General features: G+C 49.3%; 1 protein-coding gene across 2 annotated transcripts in view; it reads right to left on the bottom strand.

Annotated features, from left to right (window-relative positions):
* The window catches only part of RAD54L2 (RAD54 like 2), a 56,883-nt gene extending 52,189 nt beyond the window's left edge, over nt 1–4,694 (bottom strand). For both annotated transcript variants that reach the window (XM_069865594.1, XM_069865592.1), the window contains exon 1: nt 4,597–4,694. The gene's annotated coding sequence lies outside the window, so the exon portion shown is untranslated. The remainder of the gene's footprint in view (nt 1–4,596) is intronic.
* Between the last annotated feature and the right edge of the window lie 9,178 nt (nt 4,695–13,872).

Here is a 13,872-nt window from a genome sequence, read left to right as displayed (position 1 = left end):
GCAGCTCTGGGACAAGCCAACAAGCCACTACACAGTGTGTCAAACCACTGCTCCTCCATGCATGCTTAGCGCACGCTGAAAATGCTGTTCTTGAATATAAGCAATGTAATTCTTTTTTTTTCTTTTTCCCCTCCTTAAAGTGAGTCCTCGTTACCTTCAAAACAAGATTTCTGGAGGTGTCAGACTGACCCCAACTCGAGCATCACCACTGATCAAGAACAAGATTTAAATCACAGCAGTTGCTCTGAGATTACAATAGCACTGAATCAGTCTCGCTTGCAGGACTAAACTGATGTTCTGCTATTCCACTTCAGACATAAAATTAAGTCAATGGCATGCCTGACCTTCAAGAACACCTAAGTGCCTGTTTTCTGTACTTTGAGGTATTTTTAAAAGCAACAGTTCTTGTTAAGTTTTCTGTCCGGATGGCTGAAAGCAATATATACTTTTTCATCCTTTTTTTCCCCAAAACCCCCACGTGTTTTCACTCCAGACATAAGAATTCTCTTAGCAAATATGTGAATTGGCACCTGCTGGTTACCACATATGAAATACTGATCAGTAACTTCCTTATTATTACTTAGAATAAGAAGACACCAGCTAGCTAGTTTAAAAGAATGATGACTTAAAAGAACAAAACAAAACAAGAAACTTCTTGTTTGTGGGTGCAAGCACCTCACAAACACTGATTTGGGGGGCAGTGGGAAACCACAGCTCTCTCTAAATTATTTTATTTTTATATAGCTAAAAATGTTTCTTAAACACAACAAGTTCTTCTCTTGCAATGAGCTTTCTCTGAAACAAACCCAGCGGTAATTAACTCAACATACTTGACAATCAGGAAAATATTATGTAGAAACTATTTTGTGTAAACAGAACACATGCATCTCACAATTAGATTTTTACCAAGTACCTAGGAATATCAAACAGCACTTAACCTCTGCAGGAACAACGTTCTCCAGAATTAAGTTTAAAATAAGAAACTCTGTTAGCAGAGAATATTTACCTTGCAGAGCATTATCTCCCAAAAAAACCCCTAAGCACCTGAAGGAAGCAAGTTCAAAGAAATTACACTAACAGAATCACACTGCAGCTCACTGCTTTCTTAACAATATTGCACCTAGATGTTTCACTGAACTCACACCCATAAACACCACCATTCGAAGCACACTTCTACATCACTGAATTCTGGATTTGAATTTGGTCAAATGAGACTCGACTCAATCCTCATGGGAAAAGTCTCACTCCACTGCCACTCCCTTCCCAGCCTAGTAACCTGATACATCCCAAAGAGGCATTGGAAACAAAGCAATTTTGAGAAAGGAAGACCAGGCAACACAAGCAGCAGACCTGCGGGGCTGGAGGCATCACTGGGCAGGGGATGTGTGACAGCAAAGAGTTCAGAAAGGCCAGGTGGTCAACAGTCACCACCAGCAACAACAGGACTGGGTGGGAAAGGATGGAAAAAGTACTGCTCGGTACTGCCGAAGGTGTAATTTGACACGTGAGTGTATACAGACACACATGTACACACACAGAGGTGCATGGCAGGAGGATGACAGATAAAGTTTGCATGCACAAGTATAGAAATACGTGCATGCTGGCAGGAGACCTCACCTGCAGCCCTGCGTCCTTCACTGCAGGGACCTGTTGGAGTCCAGAGGAGGCCATAAAGATGACCCAAGGGCTGGAGCACCTCTGCTACAAGGACAGGCTGAGAGTTGAGGTTGTTCAGCCTGGAGCACAGAAGGCTCCAGGGAGACCTTACAGCAGCGTCCAGTACTGAATGGGGCTCCAGGAAAGCTGGAGAGGGACTTTTTCCAAGGGCCTGGAGTGACAGGACAAGGGGGAATGACTTGAAGCTGAAAAAGGGGAGATTGAGATGAGACCTTAGGAAGAAATGTTTTCCTGTGAGGGCGGGGAGGCCCTGGCCCAGGTTGCCCAGGGAAGTCGTGGCTGCCCCATCCCTAGAGGGGTTCAAGGCCAGGTTGAATGGGGCTTGGAGTACCTGATCCAGTGGGAGGTGTCCCTGCCCACGGCAGGTGAGTTGGAATTGGATGGGCTTTGAGGTCTCTTCCAACTCAACCCACTCTGTGATGCTATGATTCTGTATGCACACAGGAACATAAAATATAAGGCATGGTGGGCAGCAAGCTAAACATGAGTCAGCAGTGCGCCCTGGCAGCGTCGCAAGCTTACAGCACACAGGAGCATGGCCTGCCTGATCAAGGGGAGCCATCACTCCCTCTCACTTGGCACTTTTCAGACCCTCCTGAAAGGCGTGTGCAGGAGGACACGAGACAAACTAACAGCAGAGGTTGTGACCTGACATAAAGACAAGAATTTTCCCTCTGAGGACAGTGAACACCTGGAACAGGGACACAGATGCAGATGAACCTTTGTCTTTGGAGGGTTTAGGACCTGAATGAATAGACTCCCAGTCTGAATTCAGTGTTGATCCCACTTTGACCAGCAGGCCCTTTCCAACCCGATTTATTCTATGATATCAACTTGGATCCGGGAGAACATTAAAATGACCTGCTACAATTTTCTATGCCAGATTATACATTTCAAATCTCCACTAAAATGCGACCACTATTGAGACAAGATGGAATATATGTTGTCTGGTTATTCTCCTCCGAAGTGCACATGGTGTTTCAGTCCAGGATATGGATACTCTTGAATACCAAAACTGGAATTTCAAGAGATTTTAGGGTTGCAGAAGCTACCACTCACCCGGGTGTAGTACAATGGGAACACAGTGGCTAAACATTCCGCATTTGTTGAGGTGGGAGAAAATAGTATCCAGTCTGAGGCAGTGTTAACCCAGAAAACATCAACATCACACATCCACAACAGCTCTTCTTCAAAGCAGCAACTGCATTTTTCTTGGAAACATCACATTCAGCACCTACCATTAACAAGAAACCCCTGCATCCTGACGCTGATGACAGGATAAGAAGCTACGTTGCCTGCTCTGTGCATTCAGGATGTAGCTGCACACCTGGAGGAAGAAGCCTCTTTCAGGAAACCCAGGCCAGGTGAGAGCACCCACCGTGGTCTAAGCTGGCTGCTCTGTTCACAACCATTAGTCTGAGTCAGGGAGGAGAGCTACCACCTTCCCCCAGGCAGCAGGAATGTCTTAATCTAACACCGAAGTTTCTGCAGCAATTTCCTACAGGCTAAGTGATTATTCACTTGGATAACTGTACAAAGAACACCCAACAAAAAATATCCAATGCTAAGGAAGTTAAAAGACAAGCAAATGTGATCATTAGCATCTTATTAGCATGAAAAAGGGAAGAAAGAGCTCCACTATTTCCTTTTCCATATTTTTTTCAGTAAAAATTCCCCACCTGCGTATAGATTAAAGTGACGTACAAAGAACTTTTAAAGCACCAGTTTCATACAAATCAATGAAAGGGCAAGAGGGGAAATCAATGGAGTTTAGAGCATCTCACAAACAGTCACCAACATAACCGCCCACAAAAGCAGCCCATAAACTGTCCCACGGAGGGAGCACGTTAGAAAGCGGCGAGATGAGACACGACCAAGCGAGAAGATGTAACAGCCCAACATGCCGAGCCTTCCTCCTCCAAAGCTCACCCACAAGGCTCGCACAGACTCGAAATCACTGCTGCCCTGGCCCATAACCTTCAGAGCGGGGCTCTCGGGAGGGTGACAAGCACAGCTCCAGGTGCAGCCTCCCAGCCCGGGGGGGGGACGGGCCCCCCAGGACCCCACGGCAGTGGCTGCAGCCCCCGCAGCAGCGCCCCAAAAGCAAGAACCCCGCTTCAGCCAGGGCTCCTGAGGGAGGCGAGCGGGCTGCCTGTCGGCCCCGAGGCGCACAGGTCCCGGGGCGGGCGGCTGCTGCCTCAGGGCGACCCTGGCCCCCGGGCTCAGCAGCCTGGCAGCCCCAGCCCCCTCACCCCTTTTTCTTCTCCCCCCTGCCCCCTCTCCAACAGCCCCCTCTCTCTTCTCCCTCCCGCATCCCCCAGCCCCTTTCCCTTCTCCCCTCCGCATCCCCAGACCCCTTTTTCTTCTCTCCCCAGCCCCTCTCCCTTCTCCCAACAGCCCCTCTCTCTTCTCCCTCCCGCACCCCCTAGCCCCTCACCTTTCTCCCCTCCGGACCCCCAGACCCCTTTCTCTTCTCCCCCCAGCCCCCTCTCTCTTCTCCCTCCCGCACCCCCAGGCCCCTTTCCCTTCTCCCCCCCACCCCCCGCACCCCAGCCCCTTTCCCTTCTCTCCCTACAGCCCCTCTCCCTTCTCCCGCACCCCCAGCCCCCTTTCCCTTCTCCCCCTACAGCCCCTTTCCCTTCTCCCCCTACAGCCCCCTTCCCTTCTCCCGCACCCCCAGCCCCTTTCCCTTCTCCCCCCGCCCCCGCACTCCCAGCCCCTTTCCTTCTCCCGCTACAGCCCCTCTCTCTTCCCCCCCCCCCCCCGCCCCCAGGCCACCCCTCCATCGCCATCCCGGCACCCCCCCGCCGCCCACTCGCGCCCTCCGCCTCCCCGGGTGCCGCCCCCCCGCCTCCCGCTCCCCTCGCGGCGCCCCCAGCCGCGGGGCCAGCCTGCGGGGCCCCCTGGCCGCTTCTCAACCGTGGCGGGGCTGCCGCGGGCCCCTGGCGCTGGCGGCCGCCTCCGTGCCGGGCTGGGCGCTCGGGGGCCGCGGCACCCAGCGTCCGGGCCCCCCCCCCCCGCCGCCGCCGCCAGGGCCCCGGGCGGCAACGCGCGCCGCCGCCCAAAGGTTCCGCCGCGCGCAGAAAGGTTCCCCCGGCTCCACGGCGCGGGAGCGGGACTGAGGGGGCTCCCCTCAGGGCGTCCCGCTGGGCTTGCGAGGAGATGTGGAGGCGGGGGGGGGACCCACCTCGCCACAGCCACCCACCCGAGATGGGGTTAATTAGCCACAGAGTCATAAATCATAGAGTGGGGTGGGTGGGAAGGGGACCTCACAGCCCATCCCAGACCCACCCCTGCCATAGCAGGGGACACCTCCCATGGATCAGGGGCTCCCAGACCCATCCAGCCATGGCCTGGAACCCCTCCAGGGATGGGGCAGCCACCCCTGCTCTGGGCAGCCTGGGCCTCCCCGCCCTCAGCGTGAAGAATTTCTTCCTAATGTCCATTCGAATCTTCCCCCTTCCAATTTAAAGCCATTCCCCCCTCATCCTGTCACTCCAGGCCCTTGGAAAAAGCCCCTCCCAGCTTTCTGGAGGCCGTCTTTCAGTGCTGGAAGCTGCTCTGAGGTCTCCCCGCAGCCTTCTCTTCTCCAGGCTGAACAATCGAGGCTGTGAATTTAATGTGTGAATGGGTTGAAGCACAACAGGCTGAGGGGAAGTGGGTGGGTTGAGCTGGAGAAGGGTTTGGGTGGACTCAGTGGTGGTCATCCAGTACCTGTGGAGAGAGCACGGAGCCAGCAGAGCCAGGTCAGGGGCAGGAGAATGAGAAATAGAGGGTGTAAACATCAGCGGGTCTTGTATCAGGCTGGATAGGAGGTAAAAGTTCTCTCCTATGAAGAGAAGAGAACCACCTCCTGCCAGGGGAAGTTCAGATTAGCTGTGTGGGAGAATTTCTTCACTGTTGGACTGGATGAGCTTAGAGGTCTTTTCCAACCTTAAAGATTCTATAATTCTATGAAATTCACCTCTTTCCCATATTGGGGGGGGGGGGGGGGGGGCAGAGTGAAAGGGGAGCTAATAATTTGCCTCCACCCCACTGCACCAGCTCTCCTTTCGAGATCACTGCACGCTCAAGGAAGAGCAGAGCCTCCTCCCCAGGGATAAATAGAGCTGACTGATGTCCTACAAGGGGGCCCAAAAGGGCAAGGCAGACATTATCTTAATCCAGCAAAAGCCATCAGATATCAAAGCAACAGCTTCAACTTCTATCTCTTTAAATGCTCATCTCATTTACAGCCTGAATTGGGTTCCTGGGCAGTATCGGTTACACAGATTAGGGGATGCAGAGAACATTAGTACAATTCCTCTTCCTGAGGTTTCTACAGCTTAATGGACAGGAAGCGTTGCTGGTGAGCCTTCAGCTTCTGACGTCCAACCAGAATCTCCCCCAAAGCTCCCCATCTTCCTTTTGTGCTTTTTTTCTGTCCCAGAATCACTCTCAATTAACAGTATAAAAATAAAACCGATGTCATCCATCCCTCCTAAGCTGCACATGCATTATTCATCAACATGCCCTAATTGATTCTCTCATAACCATGAGCACTTCTGCACTTGGCTACGTCATTCTTGTCCAGCAGAGGACAGTCTGTGAAGTGTTATGCTACTTGGAGAAGGCACTTTCAAAATGTTTCCTTTCACAGATTTTCTGATCAAAGCTTCAAGTCAGATCTCCATAGATAGAGCCATCAGGCCCTGGTTTTGTGTCCAGACAAAAGTATCCTTCAAGTAAATCTGCTGCACTGATGCTCCGTGCCGTGACTGGGAAGTCAGCACTGCTCTAGGTACTCTGGGCTCTCTTCTCACACCAGGGTCTTTAATAGAGGCAAAGGCAGGATCTGGGGTGGTGTCCATGCCTCCGAATAAATACTCTGAAATGTGTAATCCACAGAACATGAAAGGAGCTGAAATGCCCTTGCAAAAACTTCCCCTCAAAGTTCTAAAAGCAGCTTCTAAACTTACTCGCCCTGCCTCGGGGACAGGGCTCTGTGAAGGTTGTCTCTGGAGGAGGAGAAAAATACCACATCCCCCATCAGGAGGATAACTCTGCTTTGCCTTCAGTGCCCCAACACTAGAATTCCTCTGGGTCCTTCTGTGCTAAGCCCTGTCCTTGACGTGCGAGTGAAATCCAAGCTAAATATTATGCTGTTTGCACGTCAAGACTCGGTCTGCAGCTTTCTCCTTCCTCCACTAGAAGGGGCTAAGAACCAGACGCTGGAGAGCAGGCACGGGGGAGTTTCCTCATCGACAAGTTAAAGGCAATCCTTGCTACATCAAACAACCTGAACACTTGCCCTGCATGTTAAGCGTTGCACTCCCAGTCTGGGGGAGATTCAGTGTCATTGCAGAGCAAGATCTCTGCTTGGAGAGCAGGCATTTGGTTTGTTTTCTTAGCCCTACGATGAGCTGCTTTGGGAAGGATTACGGTATTGAAATTCTGAAATGCCATTGCATAACTGAGCAAAGCGCGGCTCGTTTGAAACACTCATCAGCCTTCAACACCCCAGTCTCAAACCCTGGGTGACAGGATGAGGTGCAGCCCCAGTGAGAAGGTGGCAGGAACGTGAAAAGGTTTGCAGCTTCAGATCAGGAAAGGGAACAGTAAAAATGTGAGAACATACAAGTAACAGGAGGGAGTGAGGGCAAGACAGCACGCTTTGCTCAGGGAAAAGGTGGTGGTGTATACATAAATAAAAGTAACAAATTTAAGAACTAATAGAAGATCCCACCTTATTAGCAGTGGTCACACAGCTGCTCCCAACAACCTGCACAGGAGACAAACTTGGCTAGAGCAGCACTCACCCTCCTTGGTCTCCTATCACAAGGACTGTGAGACCTACAGTGCTCAGACCTCCCTTGGAGGGACCAAAATTAAACCTGCTAACTACATCCCTGAATCACCCATGAGAGCCCATGGGCAAATTCACAGTCAACTCAAAACCAGTTTGAAGTTACCAAGCTTTCTTCTTGCTCTGCTTAGCCAGACCCACATACCATGGTGTGACAGAACTAAGCAAACAAAACACAGTCACACAATAAAGCATTACCAGATCCTTATTTCCAAGTCCAGCCTGAGAAACCAAACACCCTCACGCTCCCTTGTCGCTCCCTCCTTTTAAGTCCTGATCCAAGCCAGTTGGTTACAGCAGGTGCAGCAAGGTGAGCACAATGTCAGCCCCTCACTCCACCCCCAGAAAGCGCTGACCCTTTCCTGGGCAACATGGGCTGCCTGCAGCCAAGGACATTTCACTTACCTAGGACAAGAGGAAGGCACAGGGTTAAAAATCTCCTCCTTTGTTTCCATAGTGGAAAACAAACCCAGTGGCAGGTCACAGCTGCCTTCCTCCTAGTTGTTGGAAGGTACAGGGAAGGCATCAAGGGGCTATGACTTTCCAGCAGACAGCTCTTGGCTTGTCCTTTTTGGAGGCACAACTGACTTTTATGCCACTGAAATGAGACAAGGCAACACCCTTCTGCCAAGAGAGAAGCTGGGTCACAGAACTGGGGGAGGCTGGGGTTGGCTTTGCTTTTGCCATAAGCACCTCTATTTTTCTGTCATTAGCTGTGTGGCAGAGAAGATGACACGATGACCAACATGAGCAGGTTTTCACCACCACTCGTCTGCCAAGGCCTCCTTTCAAAGCTGCAGTAAGCTTTCTCATGGGGAATTGGCTTTGATGACCCTCCACACAAGGAGTTTTCCCCTGTGTGATAACACTGAACACTGTCCCTTTCCTGGGCTGCAGATGTCAGGGCTTTAATGGCCTTGATCAGCCTCACCTGGGGCTTCCACTCTCCCTCTGCCCATGGTTACAGGGGCTCTATTTAAACTCAGCCCTGGGCACTTAGCTAGGGGTTGTGTTTGGTAGGTGTTGCTGAATGTGGTCTGTGTCTTTATTTGACCTTCGGTGGCTTTTGGCTCTACCTTATCATCGTGAACTTGCCTGACAATCAGCCTTCTTGGTAGATGCTGAGGTTTTCAGCCTGTTTGGCTGACCTGACTTGGGTGTTGTGGTATGAGCACTAACAGGGGAGGCTCTTGCTCTGCTTGCCCTGGGGCCCCTTGCCTTCTGTTTTGTTGTTTGTTTGTTTTTTTTTTTCTTCCTATAAGTGCAGAAGGTATTTGGCTTTGATGATGAAGGTAGGAGCTGCTTCTCAACATCTACTCTTCTCCCTAGGGTTGAAGCCATCAGTCTCTACTCTTATATTTGTTTTTGATGAAGAACCTGAAGCTTTGCTGTTGTGTGTGGATGATGCTGATAGGTAGGATGCTGTAGACCAGCTAGAAACACTAATGTTTTTCTGCCTTGCTCATTTAACAACTGCAATTTAATTGTTTATCCTGTAGGTCATCCTCATGGATGAGGATGGCGAAGGAAGGAGGTTGGGGGATACATGCGCTTAAATGACTAATAACAGAAGACTTTGGAGTCTTGAGCAGATATACAACAGGTAGAAGGATTATGGGTGGATTATCAAGATTTGAGAAGAGAACTTAGTGCCCTTACGTTAATGCTGATAAGACCTATATTTGCTTCTTCATTCTGTAGCCTTATCTAGGGCTTACTATTAATCTGTAGCCATAAAACAAGATAGCGAGCTCTTCTCTTTGCTTTTCAGTATGCTTTCCACTCTCTTTGTTCTTCATGTGGGAGCTAATCTTTTGTTCATTAGAAAACCTGTAATCACTGCAAATGCTTTGATTTAAGCAGCCCATGTGTAGGGATTAGTGTTGATTTCACTTTTTATTTATTAGCGGTAACCCTTTCTTTTTGATGCTGTAATCCTGAGGCCATGCATCATGTCAGACTCCCTGGTTGTACACGACTGTTTGTTGGGGCACTGAAGCATTAGTGGCACCAGGAGCTGCTCCTTTCCTGACTTTCCACTGGTATCTGTGGCTGCATCCCAATTGGAGCCACTGTCCACTGTAGAAAGCCTGTTGGACTGGAGGCGTTCCCTCCCATCCTGCATGCTGCAATTAGCATTTTAATGTTTAAAACTCCATACAGCTAATTGCAAGCCATCTCATGATCTGCACTTAGATTTTCTTTGTTGCTACTCTCGTGTCTTCCCCTGGTTTATAACCAGTAGATATTAGTCATGTTTCTTGTGATGCCAAAATATTGTTTTAAAACATTGGTAGAGTTCAAGATGAACAAAATCATGCTAGTGGCACAAACTGAATGTGCTTATCCGCAGATCACTATGTTCTACCATCCCAGCACACCCTGGCTTTGGGAAGGGATCTCCAGAGCAGCTATTCCTGCTTCCTCACCCAGCAGGGAGTACACTGGTGTAATTCAGTGCTTTCTGCAGTCTTTGCCCTCCTGCAGTGGGTGGTATCTGAATTTTGGATTAATCCAACATTGTTGTAGTCTGCTTTTCCTCCTCAATAGTTAACTTCAGTCATTTGAAAAGCAGCCCCTAAACCACAACCTTTTAAACTACCCTAGACAGCATTTCTCCATTTCATTGACTCCTCTGGCTTTACAATTGCTTCTGAGGTTTGGAGCCTTCAGGAAGTATCTCTTTGAGAAGCACATTTTCATGCCTGCAAGGCTCTCTGTGCCCCAGGCATGACTTAACAAAACCGTTTTGATGGTGGATATATTTAAGTAGGCAAGTTATAGAACTGTATGTATGAAGGCATCGATCTTGAGGTTGCATATGCATAGCATGTTCTGAAGCATAAACTGGGAAGCAACATTTTTTCTTCACCTGCGTGGCTGGAGCCTGGGCAGGTGAATGCCCTTTCTTGATCTGATGTGGTGTGACCTGCCCAGATGGGCTGTTGGCAGGAAGGAGGGGAAGGCAGTGCAATTGAGAGGCTGGACAATTATTTTTGGGAACTTCAGATTTATAGGTCAGAATAGAGGCTCAGGTGACAACACACCTGTTGGAAAGACTTTGGGAATTATGCAGCCCTCCCTTTCAGGCACTACTAAAGAGTTAAGAAGCAGCAAATGGCTGCCTTTTAGTAGTCCAGGAACTGAGACCTGTGTTCAGAATGTGGGGGAACAGGACCTGGATCCTTCTCTTTCTCCAGCTTCTGGAATTCCCTTCATCACCCTGTGTGATGACCTAGCACAAGACCTGTGTAGGTGTTGAAATGTGCCACTTCCTTACTCTCCTCTACCCACCTTCCTCATCTACGCGGCACCAGTGAGAAGAAGACTGGAGAGTAAATTAAGCCACAAGGTTTACGTCACTGTCTGCACCCTGGTCTAGACCACACAAAGGATGATGTTGAAAAAGACAACTTTGCTGAAGTTAATTGGCACTAGGAGGAGGAAGGTATTAGTAACAGTTTTATTTTCGGTTTGTTTCCAAGTATCAAAAATAACTGTGCAAAAAAGGCAAATTAATCAGCAAAGCATCCATGCTGCAGCCAAGCCGCACACACCCTTGGTGGGGTGTTACAGATGGCTGAGCCTGGAAACTGCATAGCAACCAGAATTATGTGAATTATTAGGGGAGAATTAAAGGGAAAAGCACAAAAGCAGAAATGGGAGAAGCCAGAGAATGACTGGAACTGTAGCTGCAGAGGGTTAGAAATCAGCCAAGTAATAGGAGAGGAGTTTAGCCAGACAAGTTTGCGTACACTTCCCGTGTGTGCTTTCCCATGGAATTGGATATGGGGCAGGGGATGCAGCGGGAGGTGACAGCTCCAGTCACTCCTTTGTGGAGCCACTTGCTTCACAGGAGTGAAAACCGGTGGGCAGAGGAGGGTTTTCTCCCGATACAGACTCCTGGAAGGCCACTAGGCAGAGGAGATATTTATGAACATGAGTGCATGCTCTCAACTCTGCTGAGGGCTGAGCTGGAGGAAGATATCCCTTACTTTCAGGGTGCTTTGATGTTAACAGGAGATGTGTGCACCTCTCAGGGCTTTGCAGGAGAATTGCAGAGCTCTTCAGCCGTTCCAGGCTGGAGGTACACTCTACGGCACACAAACTTGTTTTTCTCAGTCATCTTCCATTTTCTTAGTCACACTCAACTAGACCACACCCTGGGTTTTAAAAATACTTGCACGCAGCCTGTGTGCCAAGCTGAGTGGGAATGGATTGCCCCCAGCTGGAGACTGATGAATTCCCAGGAGAGGTTTGGGACACGAGTGCTCCCAGCAGTTCCCTGCCACCAAGCAATCAGGGGAGGAGAAGCCCTGAGCATAACTTGCAGACCTGGATCCTGTGACTGTGGCAGAAGCACAGGGTGAAGTCAAAGAGTCCTTCCAGAAGGCACAGCTCAGGGATGAGGATGTTGCCTCTGCTGATGTAGGGAAGAGGAGAGCCACAGCTCTCCCTCCAGCAACCTCCTCTCAGCCAGCTGTGAATCCCTTCTGGGGATTATTCTGAACTGAGCAAATTCCCACCATCAGGTACTCCTTCCCGAGGAAGGGAGGTATGAGGTGTGGAGTGTGATAGTGTGTGCAGGGTGATGCGCCCTCCTACATGCACAGGGTAAGGGGTACAACTCCACCAACTGCAAATTCCGAATGTTGTCAAAGTCTTAGTAAATGTCTGACCATGGAGCACCAAGAAAGAAAAGCAGTATTGTGAATAGGGGCAAAACCTTTTCTCTAAAGGCATGAGGAGTCTGTGCAGCCAGCCCAGCAAGGTGAAGGGGTTTGGGACTTGCCTGACTGCACGAAAGCTAGGTTGTTCCTCCTCCTCTCACATCTTGCAAGGCTCTTGGGAAAGTGATGCTGATAAATTCCAGGCAAGGAGGGAACTAGTTTGGAAGAACTGGAGCTGTGAGACCTCAGCGTTCCCCTTTTAGCTGGTTGCCCTTTGTGTAAGGGAGCTACAGGGAGCTGTATGGCTGGATCTGGAGATGCTGCTCTAGACCAAACATTAAATATGCATCTCCTTGATGGTAGGTAACTGCAGCTGGCTTGTGGAAGTTTCCCCAGCAGGCAGTGTTGCTCCCTGCAGCTCTCCCTGGGGAATTCATCTTCCAGAACGTTGTCCCATTGCTCATAGGCAGTTTTCTGTAACCCAGGAGAATAAAATGCTAGTTAACAGTAACTAGCGGGAGAAGGCTGTGTCTCCCAGGGAGCTCAGGAGGCAGGTAGCAGGGCCTGACGTACCTGTCTGCAACAAAACTGGCTGGGAACGATCCCAGCCACATGTTGGGAGAGGCTGGTATGGAGATAATTCAAAACATCTACAGTGAAATCTTGCCTTTATTATCTTAGTCATTGACATCCCACGCATTTCAAGGAGACCAACATTTTACTCCCACGAACCAAAGGCAAAACAAAATAAACCTCATTGTGCACAGGCACAATGCAAAACTGCTCTATGGAAAATAGCATCCTAGCCTCCAAAAGTAGCTAAACACACCTCCCTCTTCCTTCCTGGCTTGAAGCTTTGTATCCATATTGCTAAAATCTCCAGTGAGTTCTGCTGTCCAAACTGCCTATAAAAGCCATAAACATCCCTCTTCTCTTCCTCCCATCTTTTTAACTTCTCTTTGGGCTGAAGTATTGTTTTGCTCCCAGACTACAGAGATGATTCCTGCAGGCACTACATTAAATGTAATGTTGAATTACAACAAGTGTACAAACATAACTTGAAACAGAAAGCAGGCAAGAATTAAGCTGTAAAATAAGGCAGTATAAGGAAAACTCGTTAGTCCTATGCCTTTTGAAAGGCATTGCACTGCTGATCTGGTAGGTCCAACGCCTCAGAAGCATCTTTTTCTCTGAAAAAGACTTGAAGCAGAAAGAATCAGGAGGTGTTAATTCTTCTCAGTGGGGAATGCTAAAACTATCCCTCCTGAATGCCCTTATTTCATAGTTAGTTGCGCTTGATCACCGTTTAACTATCATGCCACAGCAGGTAGGTCCATGCACCTATGAGATGGCAATTAGGCCTGGGGTAAGGCACCACTTGTTAGGCGATGATAGCGTTTGCTAGGTTTGAGTCTCTGAATGATACGCACCTGCATGTACGTGCTCAGTACTAAAATTGCTCTTTCTATACTTGGTTGTCCCTTTGTGTCTGGAAGTGGTAAAAATGTGTCTTTCTCAGAAACCTCTTCCATTACAGAGGGAGGTGTGTGCGTTCCAGAGAATACTCCGGGCTTTCAGCTTGAGTGAAGGGCTTTGGAGATTGACATCACGCATTTATTACTATTTGCAGTGGTTACTGGACATCCAGACTGCTCCTAAACCCAGCTCCAGGAGCAGAGA

The sequence above is a fragment of the Phaenicophaeus curvirostris genome, chromosome 11 (genome assembly GCF_032191515.1).
Source record: "Phaenicophaeus curvirostris isolate KB17595 chromosome 11, BPBGC_Pcur_1.0, whole genome shotgun sequence".
Lineage (NCBI taxonomy): Eukaryota > Metazoa > Chordata > Aves > Cuculiformes > Cuculidae > Phaenicophaeus > Phaenicophaeus curvirostris.
Note: the sequence above shows the minus strand (reverse complement) of the source record. Positions and strands in the feature narration are given on the sequence as shown.